The sequence below is a fragment of the Mycteria americana genome, chromosome 11 (genome assembly GCF_035582795.1).
Source record: "Mycteria americana isolate JAX WOST 10 ecotype Jacksonville Zoo and Gardens chromosome 11, USCA_MyAme_1.0, whole genome shotgun sequence".
Lineage (NCBI taxonomy): Eukaryota > Metazoa > Chordata > Aves > Ciconiiformes > Ciconiidae > Mycteria > Mycteria americana.
Genome location: NC_134375.1, coordinates 14,233,029 through 14,256,846, shown reverse-complemented (window position 1 = coordinate 14,256,846; position 23,818 = coordinate 14,233,029). Strand labels below are relative to the sequence as shown.

Here is a 23,818-nt window from a genome sequence, read left to right as displayed (position 1 = left end):
TCAGGTGCCCACAGAAAGACAATTTCTGTTAGGCTGGCATAATTTCCATCTGATATTTTTTTCCTTAACAAGAATTTTGCACAGTTGGCTGAAAGCTTTTCATGCTTACCTGGGGGTAAGAATCCCGAGTACCATAAATTTGGGGCTCAGCAATGTTTTGGCTACCTATTGATGTTTATTATGACTATTACTCACATGAGAAAAGATACCTAGTTCTAGAAAATACCTGCAATTTATTTGATATAAGCTTGAAATAAGGTTACACCTAACCCAATACTAAAGAAAAAAAATCGCTTTAAGGAAATGCATTATTTTTTGAGCTAGGTATTCCAGCTCCATTCCCTTCTTTCTGTTTTGGATGCTGAAGATTTATCCATCTCTGCAATTCTATAGCCTGAGTACATCCCTTTCCCAGGGAAGCCAATGTCATTGATTAAGAAGAGAACTGCCTAGTTAGCCACCTATCCATTCATCGGCAGGGAGAGACTTGACCGTGTGTAATATCCTGATCTCTAGGGTTACAAACAGGTCCTGGTTTTCCTAGAATTAATGGTTACAGACGTATTGATCTAGATGTGAGAAAGGTGACACTCCCAAAAGCCAGATACATAAAAGAGAAAAATGGAAATGACATGGCTTTACTCTTCCAACTGTGTGTTATGGCTGCTGAGCTGCAAAGGACTAAGCATCTTTCCCAAACTTTTTGTCTGCCTATAGATCGGAGATGGGGAGTTAGAACTTGCCTTAGCTACAATATCCCAGTTTACTATATCCAAGTTTGCAACATCCCAACTTTTACAAGCCTCACCATCATTACAACAATACCATATTTTAATCACAGAGAATGTCACCTTCATATTAAAATGATCCAGATAGTTTTCAGTGTATGTGATTCAGCAGAGTCCTCTGAGGCTGAAGTATGCCCATGGTATTATTCATTGTTTTATACTGAATGAAGAGAGAAACTAATTCACTGTCCTTTTGTACTGGGAATAGAATAATGCATGTGATTTTCCACTTTGAAAAGATATTTAATAATCCCATTTAATGTTGAGTTAAACATTTCATTGTTTGCCATGACTAATCCACAGATTTGAAGGGAAAATTCCACTTTAAAGTGTAATGGAGCTTCTCTGTTCCTTCACTTTTGAATTAGTACTAACGCAATTTTGAAAATAAGTACCAATTTGTGGAGGTATTTTGCAGCATGTGTTCTAACACACTTATCATAAGTACAGTGAAATAGAGGGTGCTTTGGATAACAAATGCAAATTCGGTCAGACTAGTAAAACCAGTGCAATCTTCTCTTAGAGAAACCTTCTAATTAAATGAATAAACTTATTCTGAAAGATGTTCAATGAAGGATGCAGAATAGGATTATTCTACTCCATCAAGTACCCTTTTGATGTTTAATGAAACTAAAACACCAGGTAAATTATGGTTTTGTGTTCACTGCACACTTTTAAATGAGATTATAAAGAAAAATCCAATATATTACAAGTGGGTCAAATACATTTTTATATCTCTGTCTGGAGAGACAACCTCCAGAATGATCATTTAGAAGTATGCAGCTGACTACCGAGAGAACATTTAAATAAACACACTGTTATTAAAACACAGAAACCACATAACTGTTTCTATTTACTGACACTTTCAAGCATCAGACTGCTTTTGAATCTGTTATGGCCAGTGAATATGCTCATAAAAATATGTAAATATTTATGGGTGCACAGTAATGAACTTTAATAACAAATTCTATTACAGTATTTGTAAAGAAACACAACTGTCCCAGCCATTTTTGCTATTTCCATAATTTTTTTTAAAAAATAACACTGTACGTATCAGTATGAAGGGGAAACAGGCACTCAAGCCTCACATGCCATGAAGCATGTGCCACACTGCACAGGGTTACATCCCTGTCAACATTTCCAAGTAAATGAGGCTTATTATTCAAATACCTCAATTAAACGAGCTCTTTGTCAATTTAAAGTAATTGTATATGTCATACCTATATGTATGAAGGTGATACTGGTACAAAAGCGCTTTCTGTTTAACTAACCCCGCTCCCGGTGACAGCAATGATCAAGCTCCTTTTGACTTCCAGAGGAACCCAATTAGGCTGAATGAAAAGTGCTGTGGAAGCTCCCACCTGGAATAAACCATGGCACCAAGCCACTGATGCACTTCTATATCTCTCTTGCTCACTAAACCAGCTCCCAAGACTGCCCAAACCGCTGAGCTACTTCAGTCACATTTGCAAAGATCGCTTCCTTCTCCTGAGAAAAGCTACATTGGCCTTTTGTCCAAAATGCGTCAGTACCCACCTTAGGCTTGAAACAAACGTAAAAATTTCATCACCTCTAATTTTTGCCGTAACGAGGAACCTGCAGCGCTAGAACCGCGAGCCCAGTCAATGTGTGTGGGACCAGGACCCATTTATCTGGCACTTCTGCAAGCCAGGCATTCTCTTTGCAAAACAGTCTTTAAATCCTGGCCAAATGGCTAAATCACTCTTCCTCCACTTGTCAATGCTTCTGGTTGTAAAAAGACAAGTTGTCTGGGGAGGGCTGGATGCATGTCTCAGCAGTCTGAATTGGACATGAACTAATTGCAAACTTCATTGGAGATGAACTAATATCACACGTGCTCTCTGCCAGCCAGGCAGTGGCTTTCAATCGCTTTGCACCAGAAGTCAAAGGAGGGCCAGATTAAAAAGAATGATTTTAACACTACAGAATTCATGTTCCATTTTCTCCCGAGATGATGGCTCCAACGTGTCACATGTTTCAGGACCTGCTGGGAATTGTGACTGGAGGCAGACAAACATGATATTCTCAGGCTCAGATTTGTGGAATTTGGGAAAACTTGCAGTTTCATTTGCCTCTCCAGAGCTAAAATCAAGATTTGTGTGACAGCCATGTGACATAAATCAAGCACATGTATTCAGCAGTTACAATTTTGATAAGTTTTTTTTTTTACTCAGAGACTTATACTCGTTGGTAATACCAGTTCCAATGCTAAAAGCATGTATCATACAATGAAACTTGCATCTCAGGGAAAAGATTAACACTCTTTTTCACTGAATCAACAGGAGAAACATGATTATCAGGCTTGGAAATACTGGATAGGTAAATTTTTTCTAAAAAGAACAAGGTTATTCTTCAGACTCATCTACAGCCCACCCTACTGACTCTTTGCTGTCACTGCACAAGGAGAGCCTTCACAAAAAGGTTTCTACGCTTAACTAATGTAAAGTAGTAATACTGTACCAAGGAATGTGACATACTGCAAGAATGTCAGATGCCACAGAATTGAAAATAATTTTAATAATGAAATGGAATACCCTTATTTTAACTCCTAATCCATTGATTAAAAGTTAGTCGGCGAGTTTTTATAGGCTTCGGTTTAGGCATTAAGACTTGTGAAGTCAATGAGACTGAGAAGGCGCTCAAGTGTTTTGTTGATTGGGCTGGAGTGAAGCATACACTTTGGTAGGTCTGCTGATGCCTTTGGCTCTCGTTATCAATCTCTGACAGATTTAGCTGCAGCAGTTGTTCCTACCCCCAGCTGTCTGAGCTGTCTGCTTTGTGCTGATGCCGACTGCTGCCGTTGTAGCAGGGACTATGTGTCCGTACATCCGCCTAGCTCACTCTTGTATTTCACGCTCCCCTATCAGTGCTTTAGGCTGAAACACCAGGCTGTGAGCTGGGGCTCTTGAAGTGTTGACACATGTCCCATTCTGTCACCCGTCCTAGAGGACGGTGATGCTGGAAGGCAGAGGGGTATTAGGTGAACAGCTGGAGGTGCTCACGTCTTAAGCCAGTGCAGCTAAATCTGCCAAATCTCATCTGTCAGAGCACACAGTTTATACATTTAGCTTCACGTGTATGGAACCTTAGGATTACCAAATTACTACTTTAAATACAATGCATTAGCCCGGATGAGATCAATTAAAGAAAAATGCAAGTAACAACTGGAACATCTGAGTGCTTCAATAAAAACCACATTGTTAACACAATATAGAGAAAATACAGGATGCCTAAACTTTGCACATAATTTAATAATATTCTTTGGGAGAAAAAAAAAAAAAGATGTTATCTGCTTGCTTGATAAATGCTTCAAATGTACAGAGGTCTGATCTTCATCTGTTTTAAGTCAGAGTGACTTCACTTAAGTAAAAGGAGCCATGAAAGTCAACAGCAGATGAAGAGCTGGCCCTAGTTTGCTATCCACTAATCTTCAGGGAAATCGTAAGATTATGGACAGAATACTTTCTTTCTCCAAGATAAGGAAATGTAATATCCCTGGAGTACCTCTTATCTACCCTCAAATTCAATCTGGAAAGTCTTTCCTCTTTTCTAAGCTTTTTGTAGAATTTCTATTCTATAAACGTAGCCTTTCCAAGTTTATTGGCATTTTTAATGTGTTAAAGCTGTTGTTCCATTTTTGGCCACAGCTCCCTCTTTTCCTGATTCCTTTCAAAAATTTCAAAACTGTTATTTTCCTGCTCTTTTCACTCTTCAGAGAAGTTTCTTCCCCTCTTTTCTTTTGTGAACGGAAATACTTGCTCTAGTTACAACTCCCCTTGAGTCTCTCCATTGTGTTCCAGCTTTTGACCTTCTCAGTGCAACGTGTACGTGCTTGTGTCCATGCGTGGGACAGAGCAGACCAATGTGTATGAGTTGAGATCTCAACACTGTTTGCTTTATGGTAATACCCATCACCATCACACCTAATATGTATTATAAAAGTAAACTGGATTACAGATAAACTCTTAGACGCAGGAAATGAACTACAAGTTCTTCCAATGTTTACAGTACTGTAGTGCCATCTAGTGAAATATCTACAGTAAATATTCTACTATGTGAGTAAAGACCATTTTTGCATTAATAAAACCAATTTATTTTTAAACACAATACTGAATATATATATATATATACTGCTGTTCTCTATTAGTGTGCAAAATTTGGTACAAATAGTGATCATATAAAATAAAATTGTTAACTAATGTAATTTCTTAAAGTGCTGTGAAGCGTTGCGTTTCCAAGGCACTCGGGTTGCACGTGATTTAACATTCCATTGCATGTATAAAACCTGATTCTTAAATCTCTTGATAAAGCCATTCCAAGTAGAAACAAAGAAGCTTTAGTTAACGGTACCCAGTTTGTAGACTAAACATATAACTTGTATAATCGGTCTCAAAAAGCTGTTTACACTATTTGCCACATTTGCAAAGGAATGTGTAAGGGCCTGTTATTTACCTAGAATATTTTCTTGAAATCTTAAATCCTGCACAGCTTCTCATTTGTAGCAGATGCTCAAAACTGCCTAGAAAAGCAGCTCAAGAGCCAATGGCTGCAAATGGGAAATTTCACATTTAACCCTTCCCCATCCCTCCAGGTAGGATACAGTATTTCTTTCTTTAGGGCTTCACCTCCGTCAGCTGCGTGGCACTTTGAGTCAGGGCTTTGCGCAGCACGGGCCACTGACTCGTCGATGCCCAGGACTGTGTCCGGGCCACCCCACAGGGGGATCGCGGTCGCACACGGGACACGCTTCTGGACCAGGGATGGACAGACGCGCTGCAGCCACCGAGCGCCCCTTGCAGCAGGGCTGCGCTGCGTCCAGCTCCCTGCTGACCCAACCTTTTCCCCGTCACGGTACCACGCGCCCACGGGCACTATGGTCAGTGGATGTCGGGCTTGGCACACGAGCTACGGCTGCCACGTGGGAGGCTGGAGCAAGACGAGGCATAAAGCTGCGGAGCGCGCGCGAGGGGTGGGCACCGCAGTGGGGATGTTGCCCGAGTCTCACGAATAATCTGCCAGTCTGGATAAATTTGCCTGTAAGTGACATTGCTACCCATTAATCAGTTGAAGAGAGAAATGAAAAAACATTGTCCACCTGGTCCTGTTTGATTACGGATATCGTTACTCTCAAGTACAAATAGTTTATAAGATGTCAGTGAAATCATATAGGGATTGTTTTTAAAACTCTATCATCATGTCATCTGAGTCTATCTTAACGTTCCTGTAGAAAATACCATGCAATCGAAAGTGCTTTCTTTTGTCTTATCTGTTTCCATCTCACCTCTACTTACTGCTTTCTGTGATAATGTAAAAAAGACAACCTGGGCTTACAAACCAGCCGTCCTGTCTGCTGGGCTGTCACAGGTGGAGACAGCCTCTGCCCAAAGGATTGCAAGTCAAGGATTGGATCCAAAATCAGTTAATGAACGGCTTTTCACCCATCTCCGTGAGGTCTGGAGCAGGCCTAACAGCAAAGATGTTGTCTATTAAGTTGAATTTTCTTTTGGATGACATTTTGGAACTGTTAGCATAGTTCACATTTCAGTTTCCATTGTCTGCAACCATATGAACTTAATATTTTACAATAGTTTTACGTACAGATTGGAAATCTGATTTCGGTTACTCCTACCACTGCTTTATTTCATTTAAGGAAATTGGTATTAAATAGTTGGATATATTTACGTGTCCACATTTGTTACTACTTTAGCCTGTCTGAAGTACCATGCAGCCTACAATACTTCATTCTCACCGTTAATTAAAACTCTTACTAGGTTAACACACCCAGGAAGGAGGATTGCGGAGCAAGCGTTGTGTAACAGATGAACTCATATAAAATCTAAATGTGATTTAATTAGTTGATAATGGATCATTAATTACAAAGGTAGTGAAATGAAACACATTGTTGTGGGAACACATAATGGAACTATTGAGAAAGAATAGATTTGTTTTTACTAAGTACTTGTCTGCTAAGAAAACCACCTGTGCAAATAACTGACTCAAATCAGATGACAAGCAGATTTTTTATTGCACAAGAAAGATTTCGGTTTCTATGACAACGCACCTAGGTCAAAACAGCAAATTGTGTATTTTTCTGCAATAAACATTTCATTTACTCTAACAGGTTTAACATCCAGGTTTATAATGTGTCTAAAATATATTTATTAGCTAGCAATTATTTAATACAGCAGCTTCTGCCCAGAAATTGCTGTTCAGTGACTAGGGATTCAGCTAGAAGTGTATGGGATCTATCCTAAGCCTTTTGGCATTTTAAACAAATGCTGTAATGCTGTTTGGCTCACAGTAACCTACTGTGAGCTCTGGGGAGAACTAAGCAAACAGTTTAAATGTTATACAAAAGTTTTTATTTAATTGAATTCAAGCATTTATAATATTATATTAAATTAGGTCATATTCATGGGTTATCCAGTATTTAACATTTTCACCAGTAATTGCCTGTACATCTAATTTAAAATTTAATGACATTATTTAAGAAAAAGGTTTTCTTGATCTGAGGGCAAATATGCTTTATTTATAGGCCCTTTCTCAGACTGAGAATGGAAAGTACAAATGTGTTACTCATTAAGCCCCACGTTGTTACGTGGTTGGATGACTAAATCACTGCTTCCCCAGGGTGCCTACGCCAAAAAGCGCCAGAGTCAGCGAAAATAGAAAAATAGGTGTTCTCATTTCCAGTGTTCCGAATCAAAAAAACAATTAGTAAGTCTCTGAAATAATGAGGGGTTTTATTCACCAGCGCTGCCTGGAAGCAGCCCTGAACTCGAGTTCCGACCGCTCGCCCGAGACCTGATGGAATTATGTCTCAGCCGGGGAAACAACCGAGCAGCCACAGCTCAGCCCCGCCGCGTGGCACCTCCATAGCGGGAAGCTGATCCAAGCCCAGGATGGTCAGCTCTGTGTTGACTTGACAAGACCCCGACGGATGCGCCGCTGTCTCCCTGCCTTCTGGGCCGGTTTCTTTTGATTCTGGCCAACTCTGTGCACGTGGTGAGTTTGCAAGGGCTCACAGCCACGGCTGTTGCTTGGAGGCCTCGCCTGGCACCTTCTTGCTGCTCCCGAACAGGCACGGCAGCCCTGCCTCTGGGCAGAGCATGGGAAAGCACTTGGCGCAAAAGCCAAGGGACACGCGTGCTGGAGCATACCTTCGCATTAGGTGTGACACGTTGCCTTATAAGCACTAGTACATAAAACGCTCCCCTTCTCCTGGAAACGCTCTGCTCCTCACAGGGAGGAGGAGGAGCAGGAGCCCTCCCAGTGTCCAACAAATGTTTCCAGGTCCCTTTTAGTCTGACTTCGCAGGGAAATGCAGCTTGTCTTAATGTGCTCTCTCCAGTCTCCTCCCAGTAACTTTTGAACTTCTTGGCTAATTTCTGCCAACCTTGACAGATGGTGGGAAGCCTAGAAGATACCCCAGCTGTCGTGAAAGCTGGCGGGGGGCAGGGGAGGGCAGGAGCCAGGTGGCTGAGGAGCACACGTGCTGCTCTGGGCAAGCCACGGCGCGCCCGAGTATTGCTCGGTGGATGGGTCGCAGGGACACAAGGGAAGGCTGAGGCTCATGTGGGAGAGGGAAACAGGATTTAGAAAAACCCTTTAGGAAAAAGGGCTTTAATTTATAGAAAAATGGTTTGATTGGCTTTTCTGGCCACAGAACAACTTTCTTCTCTTTAACGTCATCAGCCCAGGCTACACGGCAGAACACACCTAGTTCTACCTGGTGTGCTCACAGTGACATTATTGGCATCCAGAATCAGAGACCACATTTTGAAAACAGTATTTCTTTCACAAAGATTTCCTTCTCTCATTTCATGAGCCATGTTCTGAGCCATGTTCAACAAAGGGGTAAGGCAGAGAGAGGTGCTGCAGTTCCAGCCCTGGTGTGGAGCTCTGAAGAGCATCTGTAGCGCACACACACCAGGGCCAGCTGATTTCTAGTTGCAGTTCTTTGTGTAAAATGACACACTGGACCTTTTCCTACATTATACAAGCTGGATCTAAGGATGCGTTAGCACAAAGGGGAATTTGTGCAGCAGCAGTGGGCGGGACAGCAGGGACTGGACCATAGCCACGGTTCTGGAGTGGCTGGGCTGGGCTGGAACAGTATGAAGATGTTTAACAGCATTTTATGGTCACTTTGGAAAAGAAAGTGTAATAATCACCTTCGAGTCTGTAATTCAAAGGTAGATGGTTGTGTTGTGAGTGAAAATAGGCAGCTGTATCAAACACCTTTTAATGCATATTTTTTTTTAAAGAATCTCTGAAGATAGCCTGTGTAAGCTCTGTTCCTTTTTCCTAAACTTTCAGCTAAAAGACATTTAGAAAGACTTTTTCTTGTTTCAGTAACAGTACATAAATACAAGTCACACCCTACTGGGACTTCTTTAGGACAAAAACTGAATATAAAGTTCTGGACAAAAGGAGGAGTATGCTTTACAGAATTCTGCTCCTGATATCCACTATTCCCAAGTGAAGAAAGAGTAACAGATTAAAGCTTATAAGGTGAGACCAAAAAAGAAGTAGTGAGAGGTGAGGGCTGGTGGAAGTTAGGAAAACTCCAGCATGTTCAAACTTCAGACATGTTGCTTCCCATCCTCAGAGCACATCTTCCAATCTGAGCATCCCTTGGACACAGTGAATGGCAGTAAGTGTGGAAGGAGTTCATAGGATTAGCTGTGCCCTACCCCCACCTCCGGCCCCACCTATTTAAACATTGCACAAACCAATGCAGAAAGCATATTCTATTTCTTCACCCTCTTCTCTTTGATTAATATCTATAGCCAATGTAGTAATTACCATTCAAAATAAAGGTCAAATTCTGTGAGCACTGACATGCAAATAATCAGAAGAACCAAAACATTTATATGCATGTAGGCTTCCAGGACCGGACACCAACTCTTGTGATAGTTGACTTGACACGTGATGGGTTCCTTTATTTAGCTTTGGGTTTAGTTGTGTAGTTTCTAGCCAGGTCTGAGCTGAAGCGGTGACACCCGGCCAGTCACTCTCGCCGTGCAGAGACCAGGCGAGCACTAGATGGCTCCCGAGCGACGGGCTTGGGTTTTTTTAGACATTGAGCTTTCTAATAATATCTTCACTTCCTGCCTTAGAACTTTGTCCAAAATTTCTGTTCCCTCCTACTCACACAGTGTTTTTTACAATTCAGCTTCACCTTCACGGGCACTGTGTAGCTTGTTGTTTCTTGAAGCAGATGGGAGAAAACAGGGCTCTGCTGTGCTCTTGGCATAGGGCTTATGCGGGACTGGCTGGAACAGCCACAGTCGCCGTCACAAGACATAGCTGTGGAAGAACGAAGCGTCTCCTGACTTCCACCAAAGCATTCATGAAGACTTGCAGAACTGAGTTAGCTTAGCTGGGAGCCAGCTTAATTGGCACTAATTGGTTTCCCTTGGCTGGTCATGTCTCTTTGGAAGTGATTTTCATGTTACTTTTCATGGAGAAGCACTTATATCTGCACCTTTTGAGAAAGTGACAACACTTTTGCTATTTCAGAAGGCAAACAGCTACCATCAAGCTTAGATTTTCAAAAGAAATGGACTTTGTAAGCAACTGAATGGTCTTGAAATCTTCTCCCTGTTGTGATGTGGTGATCACCAAAAGTACAACTGTTGACAGCAGCACAGCTCTGAGTTCCTCAGAAAATCTGCAGGTTGAGAGATTTAGTAGCCTATCTCCAGTAAACAGAAATAAACAGAAATGTAATTTCCTCTCTGTGAAAACAGATAGAGGAGCATACTTTCTAAACATGGCAAGCACTTACAATCCTAATGTAAAGCTTTCCATCCGGGGAACGTGTCATGGAAAAGTAGGTCAGCTTGCCTATCACTGGGTATGTGTTCAGTGGCTTGGACACATACACTAGTAATGCGGAAATGTTGGCGCAATATACTCTAGAGTTCAAGCTCTATAATGACGGGTTTCAGATGTAAGTAAAATTTTATGAAGACTACAATCACTGAGAACACTGATGTTTCTAGCCCATTTAATGATGGCTGTATGATAATGGTTGGCCGTGGGAGCTTTTCTGCTCCTGGAGTATAGCTGCTCCCGCTGCTGAACCTCAGGACAGCACGGGTGTTATCCGAGTGCCTATTTCCCCGTTTCTCCTGGAAGGAAAGCTGCATGGGTGGGCAGAGGGGGCCCAGGGGTGGGCCGGTAGCAGGACTGCAGTGTACCAGCATGACCTATTCTGTTCATCTCTGCTATCAGGAATTGGTCTTTTGCAATTTCACAGTTCTCTGGGTAAGGCGAAGTGTGTCACTGCAATCTCCTACAAGTACAATCACAACTACAATTCTTTCTGGGTATGTGGAAGGGGTCTACTTGACAGCTCAGGCAGGTTGCCTTAATAGTCTTGAAACCCTTTGCTGAGATGCAACCTACTGAACAGTCCAATGCGCCCGGCTGGACTGTTCAAAAAAGAACAAAGCACCAAACTGAGAACACTACCAGCAATCATCTGTGGAATTACCATCAACATAAACGTCATGTGGAGGCACAATGTAGAAAATATCAATTTCTATCGAGTTCTTCACTTTCCCATTCCATGTTAGTGAAACACTTCAGAGAACTACAACAGAGATGTTGGAATAAAGAACAATGGCGGTTCCTTGTGCATATTAAATAGATTTTCTCAAGTCCATTCTCCACATCAGATCAGGCAATACCAGCATTTAAAAATTTTAACCATTTGCATTTTGAGAGATGAGAAAGAGTAAAATGTTATTTTGCTGCACATTAAACTTATAAAAGCATTGCTCAGTAAACCTACCATAAGCTAGCAGCCCTTCCAAACTTAGACAGGAAACACCTGGACTTCTGTGGTAAAACATCACTGTGAGTGCACTGTACATTTTGGAACAGATCATTTTGAATTGTTAATAAATACTCATCTTATTGCAGTAAAACACTGTGTGTTCAGTCCTATAAACACTGGTGGAGCTAAATTAAATATGTGCAATGCTAGTCATCTTGACTTTTTTGTCCCTAAAATGAATGCTTGACTTCCCCTTCAAGAACATCTGAAGTTTTAAAACCTTAAAACCCCAGAAGATAATTCTATCAGATATACAATTTAAATATCTCCGTTTCTGTTATATTTATTCTTTGTTAACATATTCTCCCATCTTTTCTAAATGGCTCATTATAAAGCTAACTAAAATGAAGTCTTTGTTTCCTTCCTGGGAAAAGCCTTGCACCTTGGCAAACATAGCCCTGTAGGCTCATACAGGAATTCACTGTTGCTCCCCTAATGGTCTCAATTTGAAAAACAAATCTAGAGATGTCCCTAATTATGTGAAAGCCAAAGGGCAAAATGCAAATTGTATAGAAAACCTCAGGCCTTTCCTCAAGAAACTGCACAAAATGTGCATATCTATTTTTGCTGCACTGGTATAACTTACGTTTATAATAACAGGCTCCAGAATCATGCCCTGAATTGAGAAGAATTTCCTAATTTTAGGAATAATCATTTCATTGCTGCAAATAAGCCCTGAACTGAATGAAGACCTGAACTTTGTGCTGCGGTGTGCCACCTCCTGAAAGTGCCGGTGATGTGGCTGCAGGAGACGCAGCTGACAGAAGATCCAGTTTGGACTTGGTTCCAAATGATAACAGATACGTTAAAGGTCATGATAAATGAATCTTGCATGCATCCTGCTGCATATGGTTATACATAAGGCTAATCTTTTACAGATAATTTGCTCAGGTTTGGGGGCTGTTCCCATGTCTCTCTTGCCTAACTATCCTTCTTAAGGCATGCTTGCTAATATTGTATCTCCATGTCCTAACAGCTTGCATTGTTTAGGTTTAACATAAGCATTCACCAATTTTCTACTAAAATATATTACCCGTGGAAAATTAATATATTTTTCTGTCTTTTCTCAAAGCATTTTAATACTCAGGAAAACAAGATATCATAAATCTAAGGAAAGAAAAGCTGCTTTCAATTGAGCAGAAAAAAAATAAAAGGCAAAGTCTGTTGTGCATGTGTGTCAACAGCTTTCAAAGCTGCGATCTGAGCACAAAAAGCAATCAGAAAAATCGTACTGCTCATACAAAAAAAATTTCCCTTGGTGAGAACTCCACAAACACTGAAGCAGCCTTAAAACTTGGCTTATTATGTCTGTCTGTAGCAAAGAAGACTACTTGTTTCTATTTTCTGAATGTGTTGAAAACTAGAACATGGCAGCTGTAATTCTGCTATAAAGCTCCCCCAAACAAACACCAAAACAACCCTGACCACCTGTTTTGAGCAGATTTCAGCTGTGGAAAATGCCTCTCCAAAAGGAAAGCGTTGGAGAGTATTTATGAGAACCTAAAAGCAAGTGGGTTCTAGCTGAGACTTTTCTATACGCATAGCACTGCATTATTTATTAAATATCTATTGCTTTCTCCCTTCTGCCCCAGGGAGGTTATTTACTTTGTGCTATCATCACTGTTGTAAAGAGGAGTATTTCTTTACAGCGAGATGCATGATGTAGGTGAACAGAACTTTCAGCCTCCGTCGTTACTGCTGTCCTATGGGGACAGCAGCAGGAGGAGTGCGGGACCTCCTCCGGAGCTGATGGCACCTGCGCAGGGGACCCGTCTGGCTGAAGGACAAGCTCTCTGCAAAACCTGACGTTCGGTGGGCAGAGCATGCTGTGGAGGGGCAGGAGCCCACCGCTAAGAATCAGCCCTTCCTGGAGCCAGCCCTTTGGCTGGACACCTCGGGTTTCTTTGCCTGGCCCAGGTAACCAAAGTAGCTTCCTTCATTTGTATTTGCCTCTAGAGGGGATGAATGACATCTGGAATATATAGCACTCTGGGGAGACCTCGGCACTGCTCACAGACTCCTACTCCTTTTAAATACTAGTCAGTCACCCTGTGGAACATACCCTGCATGCTATGGCAGTCGCAATATCCAATAACATGATAAATAAGTGGAGCCGTACTTAGTACAACATCTGCTCCGCTAATTGTCTCCGAACCATCTTCTTATGTCTGATATACACAGTAGTGATTTTTTTTAACTATACCTTTACAGTGCTGTGGTTAAATAATGCCATAGTCCCCTCCTGCCCGGTTCCATCAGCTGGCCTTGCCTGAGGACAGCCATTGAGCTGCCCTGCACACAGCTCCCCGCCGCCGCTGCTCCCTGCACCCTCTCAGCTATTGCCACATTCAATTTCCTCTTTGCTGTTGACACAAATAATCTTGCAAAATTGCAGACATTTTGAAAGGCCATTGTGTTCAACAGATATTAGTATTTCCCTAAGTAATCAGGCAGCCTGATACTTAAATGACACAGAATACAAACACTGCATGAGACACCCAAAGTGTTCAAATAAATTCTTATTATAATAAGTGGTTCAAGAGCTAGAAAATGTACATGCAAAACATTCTCTGGAAGTCTGTAAAATTCTGTTTAGCAGCATTGGCTATAAAATAGTAGGGTAGAGTAACAAAACCAGATACCAGATACTCAGCTTAAAGATGGAGAAAGGTGGAAGGGCTTCTTAAGTGGATGAGATGCTATTCCCCAAGCCATGTAAACAGAAGCCATCTAATAAATAGTTCATAGATCATCTGACATGAAGATTGGTTTTGCTAAGTGGTAGCTAAGCAAAGCATTCAGTAGCTTGCCTTTTTTTTCCTTTTTTTTTTTTTTAGCTCATCATGGCCAGTGTGATGGAAATGAAATGGATGGGATGGAAGAAGATTAGCTCATCCACCTTGAACAGATTTAATAATACTCATTATCTTTTTTTGTCAGCTCCCTCCTCTAACTAGCAAAGAAGGAGAAGCTCCCGTTAATAGCAGACCACCTAACTCCCCAGTTCAGCAATGCTGACTATTCCCATGTTTTTCATCTACTGTCTAGAGAGGCTGCCAGGGCATTGAGGTGACTTCACCGCACCACAGACATTCATGCAGAGACCGATCTTTTTCCCTGAAACTCTCAAAAACCACGAATGGTCCTACTTGGTATCGAGACCTTTCATTTTAGAATTTAGTCCAGCTGGACTGCAGAGCCGGATTGAGATTTCCTTGATAGCCTTGCCCCACATTGCAACGCTGAGAAAACGCTCAGACTATTCACAGCCTCTCCTGCTCTCATGAATGGCTTGTTTGTATGGGTGGTTTTGCCACCAGGCTTGGTACTATGAACACTCTCACTGTTACTGTTTAACTATAGCAAATCAGTTAAAGACTAACTGTGGTGTTCCAGAGAAATATTTTATTTCATGCAATGAGACTGGCCTACAGTCATTTATCTGACTTCCAGACTGGAAAGACTACAATGATTTTGAAATTCACTGCATTTTTTTCAGTGGCTTATATACACACAGAGTCAGGAAGAGGAGGACTTTGTGCTTTAGCAAGCTCAGATGTGAATACATCTTCCTTTTCAAATACTGTACCGGCAGAGAAAATATTCTACTGGGTCTAAAAAAATTAGCAAATGGGTAGAACTGTGAAGGTTATAATGAAAGATTTCACTGTGCATTTCTCTAGCTAACTAAATACACACCAAAGAGCTCAAAGCAGACATTATTATGATAACTCCTAAGTGACCAGTTCAAACAGGCAAAACACGCCCCTGCCTGGCGGATGTTAGGGTAAATGCCTTTCCAGTAAACTCTCCAGATTCTAAACTATGGCATTTCATTTTTCCAGAAGCCTCTCAAGTACGACCATGTGGATTTTCAATGGTAGAAACATCCTGCTCACAGCTGATGTTTTGTCAAGCTGTTTTCTTCCCCAAGCCAAGCCAGGAGAAAACACATAAATATTCTTACAAGCAGGTCACTTACTTTCCAGCTGACATGCATTTTGCATTCTGCTGTTTTCACTCTATTTTCCCTACACACAGAGTCCGTATTGTTATAGGGAAAGCAGTTTATATGAGAAAATCGACCTGGCACAACTTAAACTCTTCTAGCAAAACTAGAGTAAAATCCTGTGTGGACACTCTTTTCATTGGAGATTGGAATATTTTTATTTAATGTAAAGCTATTAGGAAAGGATTCAACTGAACTAAATGAGAAAGCTTAATTTGAAAGTTGGGAGTTTGGCACCAATTAACTACGTTTTTTTTAAAAAAAACAGATTCAAATTATATCATGGTGACTTTTCCATGCAGAGAAACCCTTAAATTCTCTATCATTTTGAGATCTATGCTTTCTGCAACCAAACTGACCGGCTCTAGGATACAGAGAGGATGGTAAGTCTGTTTTGCATTATTTACCATCTGAATAGGGATTAATCCCACTAAAACACGTAGACATAAACCAGTGAGAGATGAAAATCAACTCAAACTCATAGGTTGTATGTAAGAGGAAAAGGAAAATCCTTGATGCAAAATATTAGAGAAAGTAAGTTTTAAATCCCTGTATGAACAGAACAAACTTCTGACATCTGAAGCATGATTTAATTCTACACCAGATGTTGATGTATTTTGTATTTTTAGAAAAACATATGACAGTTTTGTACGGAATTTTTCCTTTAATTATTAGTGTATGAAAACAGAATTAAGGAGGTGATCACAGTAAGTTTGAAGCTTTGCTCTGATTAACAAATTAGCCAGTTCTAAACAGATCAAGTAACAGTCAGAAAAGCCGATGACCCTTGAAAGCAGGCTTAAACTTTCATTGGGCCACTTATTACAGACCACTTGCTTTGGATGCAAACAATATCAGGTGTGCCCCCTTGGACCAGAAAATCTCTTTATTAAAAAATGAAAGAGCACTCGGTTTTCACTAGTTGCTTTGAAGTAACAGCAGTTATTCCTAGTAAGAGGGATTTTCAGGACCCAAAGAGTCTGTATTTAAAAAGAGATTGCTTTCACTGGCATACTCCAATTTAATTAACTCAGATTTATAAGTAGAAGATCTACGTTAGCTGCATTTGTAATAGGAAATACAAAATAAAAAAAGAGTTTGTAATCAAATGAAATTTATAGAAAGGGGACACTATTTTAAAAGTCAACACATCAGAAAATATGATGTTGTTTAATGCTGAATAATTCATTTTTTATATTGGGGGAAACCCCTTTTGAAAGTTTTTGCCAAGTGCTGTACGGCTCTAAAGTGATATTCATAGAAGCCTTTTCCTGGACTCCAATGGGTGCTGAGTTGGGCAAAGGCACCCTGAATAACTAAGATTTTTCCTTTTAACTCTGTGATTTCTTCAAGATGTTTTCTGAAATTTTAAAATGCTAAATACTTCAGCTTCTATTCAGTCTCTAGAGGTGCTATTTGTCAGAAAAAGAAATGATTTCTCTGCGGGTATAAATAAGTATAGTTGAGGACCTGTCTACCGTATTTATTTGCTCAAAGATAGTGTTCTCCTACACACATTTAAACGTGTATAAATTAGGTGGGATCTTGCAAACTGAGTCAATGCATTGCCTTGCAGTTCAGCATTAATAAATAAAGTATCTAACAAACCATTTCAATGCCTCTATTTATGACAAATTCATTTTTGGCACAGAGTGAGACTGGGATAGTACAGCAAATGATACCATATACTAAATTTACAGCTGTTGCAGTGATTTCTGTTCATTATATATCTCATTCATTATAGCTTCCCCCTTGAAATGGCATTCCTATTCTGAAGCTATACTATCATACGCTATAACATTAAGTCATGAAAGTGGTTTCAGTATTAACATGCAGCTTATATTTGCTACTTTGAGAAAATGTAGGTCCTGACCTTGCAGGTACTTTTGTGTGAGTAACCTTACATATATAAACAAATGTATTGCACATATAGCTCTGCAAATCCAGAATGCCTTTCTCCAAGAATTGGAGAGTGGTTTGTCCGTCAGTATCTTAACCAGGGAAGGGTGACATCTGATAGAGCTACCAGTCTTAAAGCTGAAAACACACCCAGAGTTCATTCGGTAGCCCACACATTACAGAATGCACCCTATGATGGGCAACCAACTCAATGAAATCTGTGAGTTTATTCAGGGGTAATGCTTAGAGACAAGAGTACAGAACATATTTTCTCAATATCCAGGTTTCAAGCCGCTACAGAATTTCAGTTCCAAAGTATGATCTAGTCTAGCTTGGGAATTTTCATATGAAGGCTGTTAGTGCATCTGGTTTGATTTGTTTCTAATCAACCAATGTGGATTTTAAAAATGTATTCCCTTGGAAAGTTTAGCTGATATTTTAAAGGAAAACAATAAAGAAAATTCAGCTTTGACATGCACTTTTTTTTTGCTTATACAACAAAAACTTTTGCTTTCAAGTCTGTAGTGTTCCAGAGACGCTGGGGAACAGAACTATTTTTTCATGCCGAAGTATGCATTTCTGTCATAAGTAGATTATTTAAGAAACCTGTCCTGTTAAACGAAAATCCTCACTCCATCAGTTCATAAATGAAAATTGTCAGTATCAAATTAAAAACCAATCAGAATTAAACAACAAAAAAATTATTGCAGATCTGTGTGTTTTTATCAGCTACTCAAATTACCTGTGGGAATCTCAATTTTGTGTGAGTCAGACCTCTGCCCCCCAGGGCAGAAGCCCTACGGAGGCACCCAGGGAGCAGGTTCCAGACCTAGCTGCAGCGGACGGCTGCCTACCCTCCCGCTGTGGTGGGGCCTGATTCTCTGCCTCCTTCTGCCCGTGTTTCCACTTGGCTTCAGCATCAGAGCCTGTTGGTGTCCTGTTCTGTGTCATGTCCGAATTCCCATTTTTGCCTGGGTATTTATCTTTCTACTGGTTGCCCTCCGGTCTCAGTTGACTGCTGTAATTAATGGGTTTGATATCCGTCTTACTTCATCCCTACCACTTTCTGGATCATTGAAGTACAGCCCTTCGAAACATTTATCAACTTCCCTATGCTTTGGCTGATGCCTGGCTGCAGAACATGCACTGCTAAGTAGAACTTCCATCCTTTCTACGTATAATATGGAATAACTAGGGAGGTTTCCAACACAATAGTATTTCACAGCACCTTTTTGTGCATTACACATTTTAGTAGAGATTGGTAAAAATACCTGTAATTAGTCATCTTTGGCACCTTTTCAGACCATTTTTCAGTTAGCTACACTTCAGCAGTTTTATCCAGGAGGCTGAAATTCTCCGTGCTGGATATCTGATTCACATTTAGCTCTGTGGAAAAATTTTCAAGCAAAAAATTTGCTCATCTGTTTCTGAGCATGAATATAGGGGAAAATATCCTGTTTTGCACACCGTAGGTATGAGGACATCAAACCTCTCGCTTCACACGCAGGCTGTGGTGGCACATTGCTTCGGCAGGTAAGGTCACCAGAGCCCGCGGCGGTGCTGGCGTGCCCCGCACCGGCGCTGCCGCAGCCAGGAGCTCCCAGCTTCCCTCTCCCGCCCTAGAGACAGCAGACAAGTGACGGGATGAAAAAGAAAGCAGCAGCCTGGCCAAAACCACAGGGCAACGGCGTAGCCCGGGGTTTGCAATGTGCAGTGACAAGCTGTGCCCGTGCGAGCCTGGGACTGGCTGGGGCCTGAGATGTCAACTATGGGGTCCGGCGGCAGGGGAAAGGAACCGGAGGGACACATGCTGCAAGAGAAACCAGAAAGGCAGGGGATGATGATAGGAGAGTTTTGGGGGGAAATATGGTCCGTTTTTTAAAACAGTTGAGCATTGCTGTGCTGGTGTGCTTCAGGTAACTCAAAATGAGCTTTTTGCAAGTGGCCACAAGCTGAGCATTCCCCAATGTGTTAATGCCCAGCGTGAGGCACCTCATCTGGCCGATCTGCGGGAGTGCTGCCACCCCACAACCTCACTCTACAGTAGTGTCTCTGCTCTAAGCATTCAAAGGGGTGATGGAACTCTAAATACCCTGAGAGATCAGGCTTACGACCTGTCAAATCTGGCCTGTCACCCACCATGGGACAACTTTTTTCCCTGTACTTCAGGTTCCTACCTCTTAATATCATCTCACTTTGCCATTGGGAAGATTAATTAACGTTCGTGAAAAAGACACAAAAAGGGACAACAGTGGCAAAATTAGCAATTCTGTCCTTGAAGCGAAGTTCAGACCGCGTCAGTAAGTCAGCCACGTGAAACACCTGCTGAACAATAAGGGTACCACAAAAGTACTGCAAAGCTGCTCGTCCCAGCCAGCGCCGTCAGCTGTGTGCACGAAGGGAGGTTTGGGGGACAGTATGTGATCGTGGGAATAAAGGAAAGAATATACAGCTGCCCTGCCTGTTGAGCCTTTGAATATACAATTTAACAATCTTTCAATGCAATTTGCATGTGTAACGTGCGATACGTGAATTTAAATGTGAAAGCCCTTTGTATGTAGCACACTATGTAGCTTCTTGCTGTTTGCTTTAGAAATTCCTAACTGCCCAACTGATGCAGAGCTGCACACACAATAACCCTTAACAAATTGCTCTCGCTGATAATCAAGGTGGCAAGGGCCAAGGTCAGACTTCAGCTCTTTCTGATGTCAAGGGCCTTCCCCTGAAGCCCAAAGCAGCATGTGATGCAGGAGTGCTCTTTAATGCCAGCTGCCATTAACGGCTGCGCTCGTTCATGCTTCGCTGGAAGCTGGCTGGGACACTTGCTTACACGAGTGGGTAGTTTAAAGCTCCTGTTGGTTAATCCCTCAAACGGCCCAGTGACTGCTTTCATGAAGTATCCTGGGAAGATTAAAACTGCCTGAATTTTTTTTCCCCCTGAAATTCAGGGGAAACTGCCAGCATAATTTTAAAAGCCTGCAAGAGCACCCGAAAATGCATTTGAAATAGAAACTGATATATGAAGGACATGGACATTAGAGTTTCATGGTTTCCAGACAAGCTTCAAGTGATTATTTAACACAAATTATACAAAGCATTAGGACAATATAGATTATATCTCTGTTATAGTTGGGGTAATGCTACAAAGCTGGGGGGAAAAGGGTAGTCTGATATTCAAAGCTTTTCTTCTCCTCAGTCAAGCTTTTATGTTCCCTAAGGAAAGCTGGCATGCCTAAACAGATTATAGGGGAATATCTGACACTTTTATTATTGCCTTTTCAGGAAGAAGCTAATATTCAACATGAAACAACACTTTCCACTTCAAACTTTAAAAAACTCAATGTTAACTGTGATATTTACAATTCTAACCTCAGCAGCAAAAGTCACGCTCACATGTATTAAAGGGTGAAATCACGAGGAGCTGGAAGGCAGTGTGTCAATCAGTGTTCAGCTCTTCTGAATGTTTAGGTGCGTATCTCTTCTTACTGTATCAAAAAGGTAGTTGGGTGCCTAACTTGGGGATCTGGATTTCCTTAGGCAGCAAGGATCTTCATTAGGGGCTACAGAGCTCAGCTTTGCATCATTTTAGGTCTATTTTTTGATCTAAAATGGAATTTGGCCATGGCCGTGATGATATTCCTTATTGTCTGAAAAGTACCCCAAGGTTTTCTGTACTGTGTCTCCTCTTCTGTATCTGCATTCCACATGAATTGGGGTTTTTCTGCTTTAAACATGTAATTTTGGATAATCTTTTTTTCCTTGCAGGTAAGCATGTTCTTTGTGTCACCATTTCTTACGATGACCAAGAACCAAGATACCTTATTCTCATATTTCAATTCTGTAGGTAATCCAAACACTTTTTGCTACTAAACTTGAAGTTAAAAGTAACTACAGGAAAAACAGGTTGTTGAACTTTCCATTCTTTGAAATCCTCTCTCTGCTTCCTTATTACTTCAGTCAGTGGGACAGGGTACAGAGTAAGTAGCACAAATCAAGATGTGTGATTATGTGCTTAATGAACTTCACAATAATGGTCTCCACACCTTCCGTTTGTGGTTTCTTAGTCCTTACACAGCCTGTCTTCTACTGTGGGGGTCTTCAGTCAGATCTGATGCAGAACATCAGAAAAACATGTATTTTGAAGTGATACAACCTGCAATTATCCTCCTCACAGAACTTGCTTACTATAATTTTTTCTTGTAGTTTATGCTTTCATCTTACTGCTTTGCAAGGGCGTTTTAAGATTTAGTGGTAAAGCACTACCACTGATCTAAACTGCAGATAACTAACAGCTCAGGGTAGCTCTTCAGGGTTACTGTACTATTTGTTATTTTGGGCATACGCTTTCTTAGGGTTTTAACAGAACACGTATGTACACTGATGTTTTAATCCCAACGCCCTTTCCAAGACGTGAGAGTGCAACCTCTGAATGCCACTGTGCTTTTCTGCATTGCAATGAATGGTTGGCTCTGTGACATGGGGCACTGGAAACTCCCTTGGAATCTGCGCCCTGCACTGTTACTGGCGTTTTGATGTGAGCTTGGAAATTTTACAACTTGCTTATTCATAGTTATTTGTAAACGGTCCAGAGAACTAAGCCAACTTCTTACCAACACATTGGCCATTCTTCTGAAAGTGTGAAAAGATGACAGCATTCTTTTCCATCTTAGTAGAAAATGTCTTTCACAATGTAAATATTTCTTGATGAAATGCACTCCTCATTTTCTACACTAGCATCTTTTTTCTTCTCCAAAGTGCAACTTGAAGTATTTATAACTTGTCCTGATTACAAATAGCATATTTTTTTAGTTCTAAGGAAATTTTCTCACTACCAGTAAACTGCTTTTATCACTTTGTATTCCACTAATATACTTACTAATGATATAAATAACCAGTAATGAAGAGTTCTGAAGGTATGCAGAACACATTAATGCAATTAGAAGGTAAAATACTGCTACTTTTTGTACTTAAATCTCTAACTAGTTCTCACAAAATCATATGGGAAGGCAATCTGATCCACATCTTGCCTGTTCAGAATTGTTTATGGTATATGATTAGTCTTCAATAAGTCAAAGATGTGAATTTATATTTTCTTTTGCACCCAGGCAAGGCTACAAGTAAATATTATATGACTTCAGAGGAATTTAGTATATAATAATAAAGCCGATCAGAAATCTAGCCAATTGACTAGGCAAATAAACAGTACCCATAACTCCACAGATCTTTAATTGGAATAAGAAAGTAAATAGTCAAGCAGCTTTCAAACAAATTCAACTAAGTAATGTGAGAAATGACAAATCTCTTTTAATTTAGTTATAACAAAAAGAAAAAGATGAAATAAAAATGAAAGAATAGGACAGACCCTTTGGTGTTAGTGTTCTTTTTCTGTTGAACACAAAAAGCAATGATTTACATTAACTAAAAACCTAACCCATCATTTTTTTAACTGACCATATTTTTTTCCAGCAAACTGATGAGATGATGACAGCTTCTCAAGGCTTTCCCATAAATGACATTCTTCAGCATTTTACTAACACAGTGCTGAACTGCTACAGTATTGCATCTGTATGAATTAATCTCTATGAATTAATCTTATGGCTGTGCTTTACTCATTTACCATTACTTACATGCATATATATTCCATGACTACTTGTAAAGGAATAATGTTCACATTTTCTACATAAATACATACTCTTTATGTCTCTCATGACTTACTCTCATAAGCTATATACTAAATGATGTTAGACATGAGACTAAGTTAGTATGTTGACTCTGGAATGCAGCAGTTACACGTGGTTGACTGGCCTCTTTGCTAAGGTTTATAGTGTATTTTTGTAGTTCATAATATAGGCATTTTTTACAATATAACACCTCTGCTAATAAAAATAAAATTGTTACGTAAGGCTGCTGCTCAATAATGAAACCACTACTATGTTTAATTTACCTATTAAATTCTGTGTAGCAGTAAATGTTGTTATAGAGTTTGTTATTAATGTGAGTAACCTCAAAATTGCCGCCAACACTTCAAACATAACATTTCTGTAAAGATGTTGGAATCAAATGATACAGTGCTTTGCAACTTACTCCTTATTACAAAATCAGGGTGAGATTCCCAATAATTATATGAGATTCCCAGTAATACTATGGACTGCACTGGAACGGAGCAAAGAACAGAAAGTTGAGCCCACCTGCTAGATCATCTCAGGTGCCTCTTCTGTAGGATTTCCACACGCAGAGAAATATGATATATTG

General features: G+C 40.6%; 1 protein-coding gene across 1 annotated transcript in view; it reads right to left on the bottom strand.

Moving 5' to 3' along the window:
* Nucleotides 1-23,818, bottom strand: part of PDZRN3 (PDZ domain containing ring finger 3) — a 148,372-nt gene that overhangs the window by 71,256 nt on the left and 53,298 nt on the right. The window lies entirely within an intron of this gene.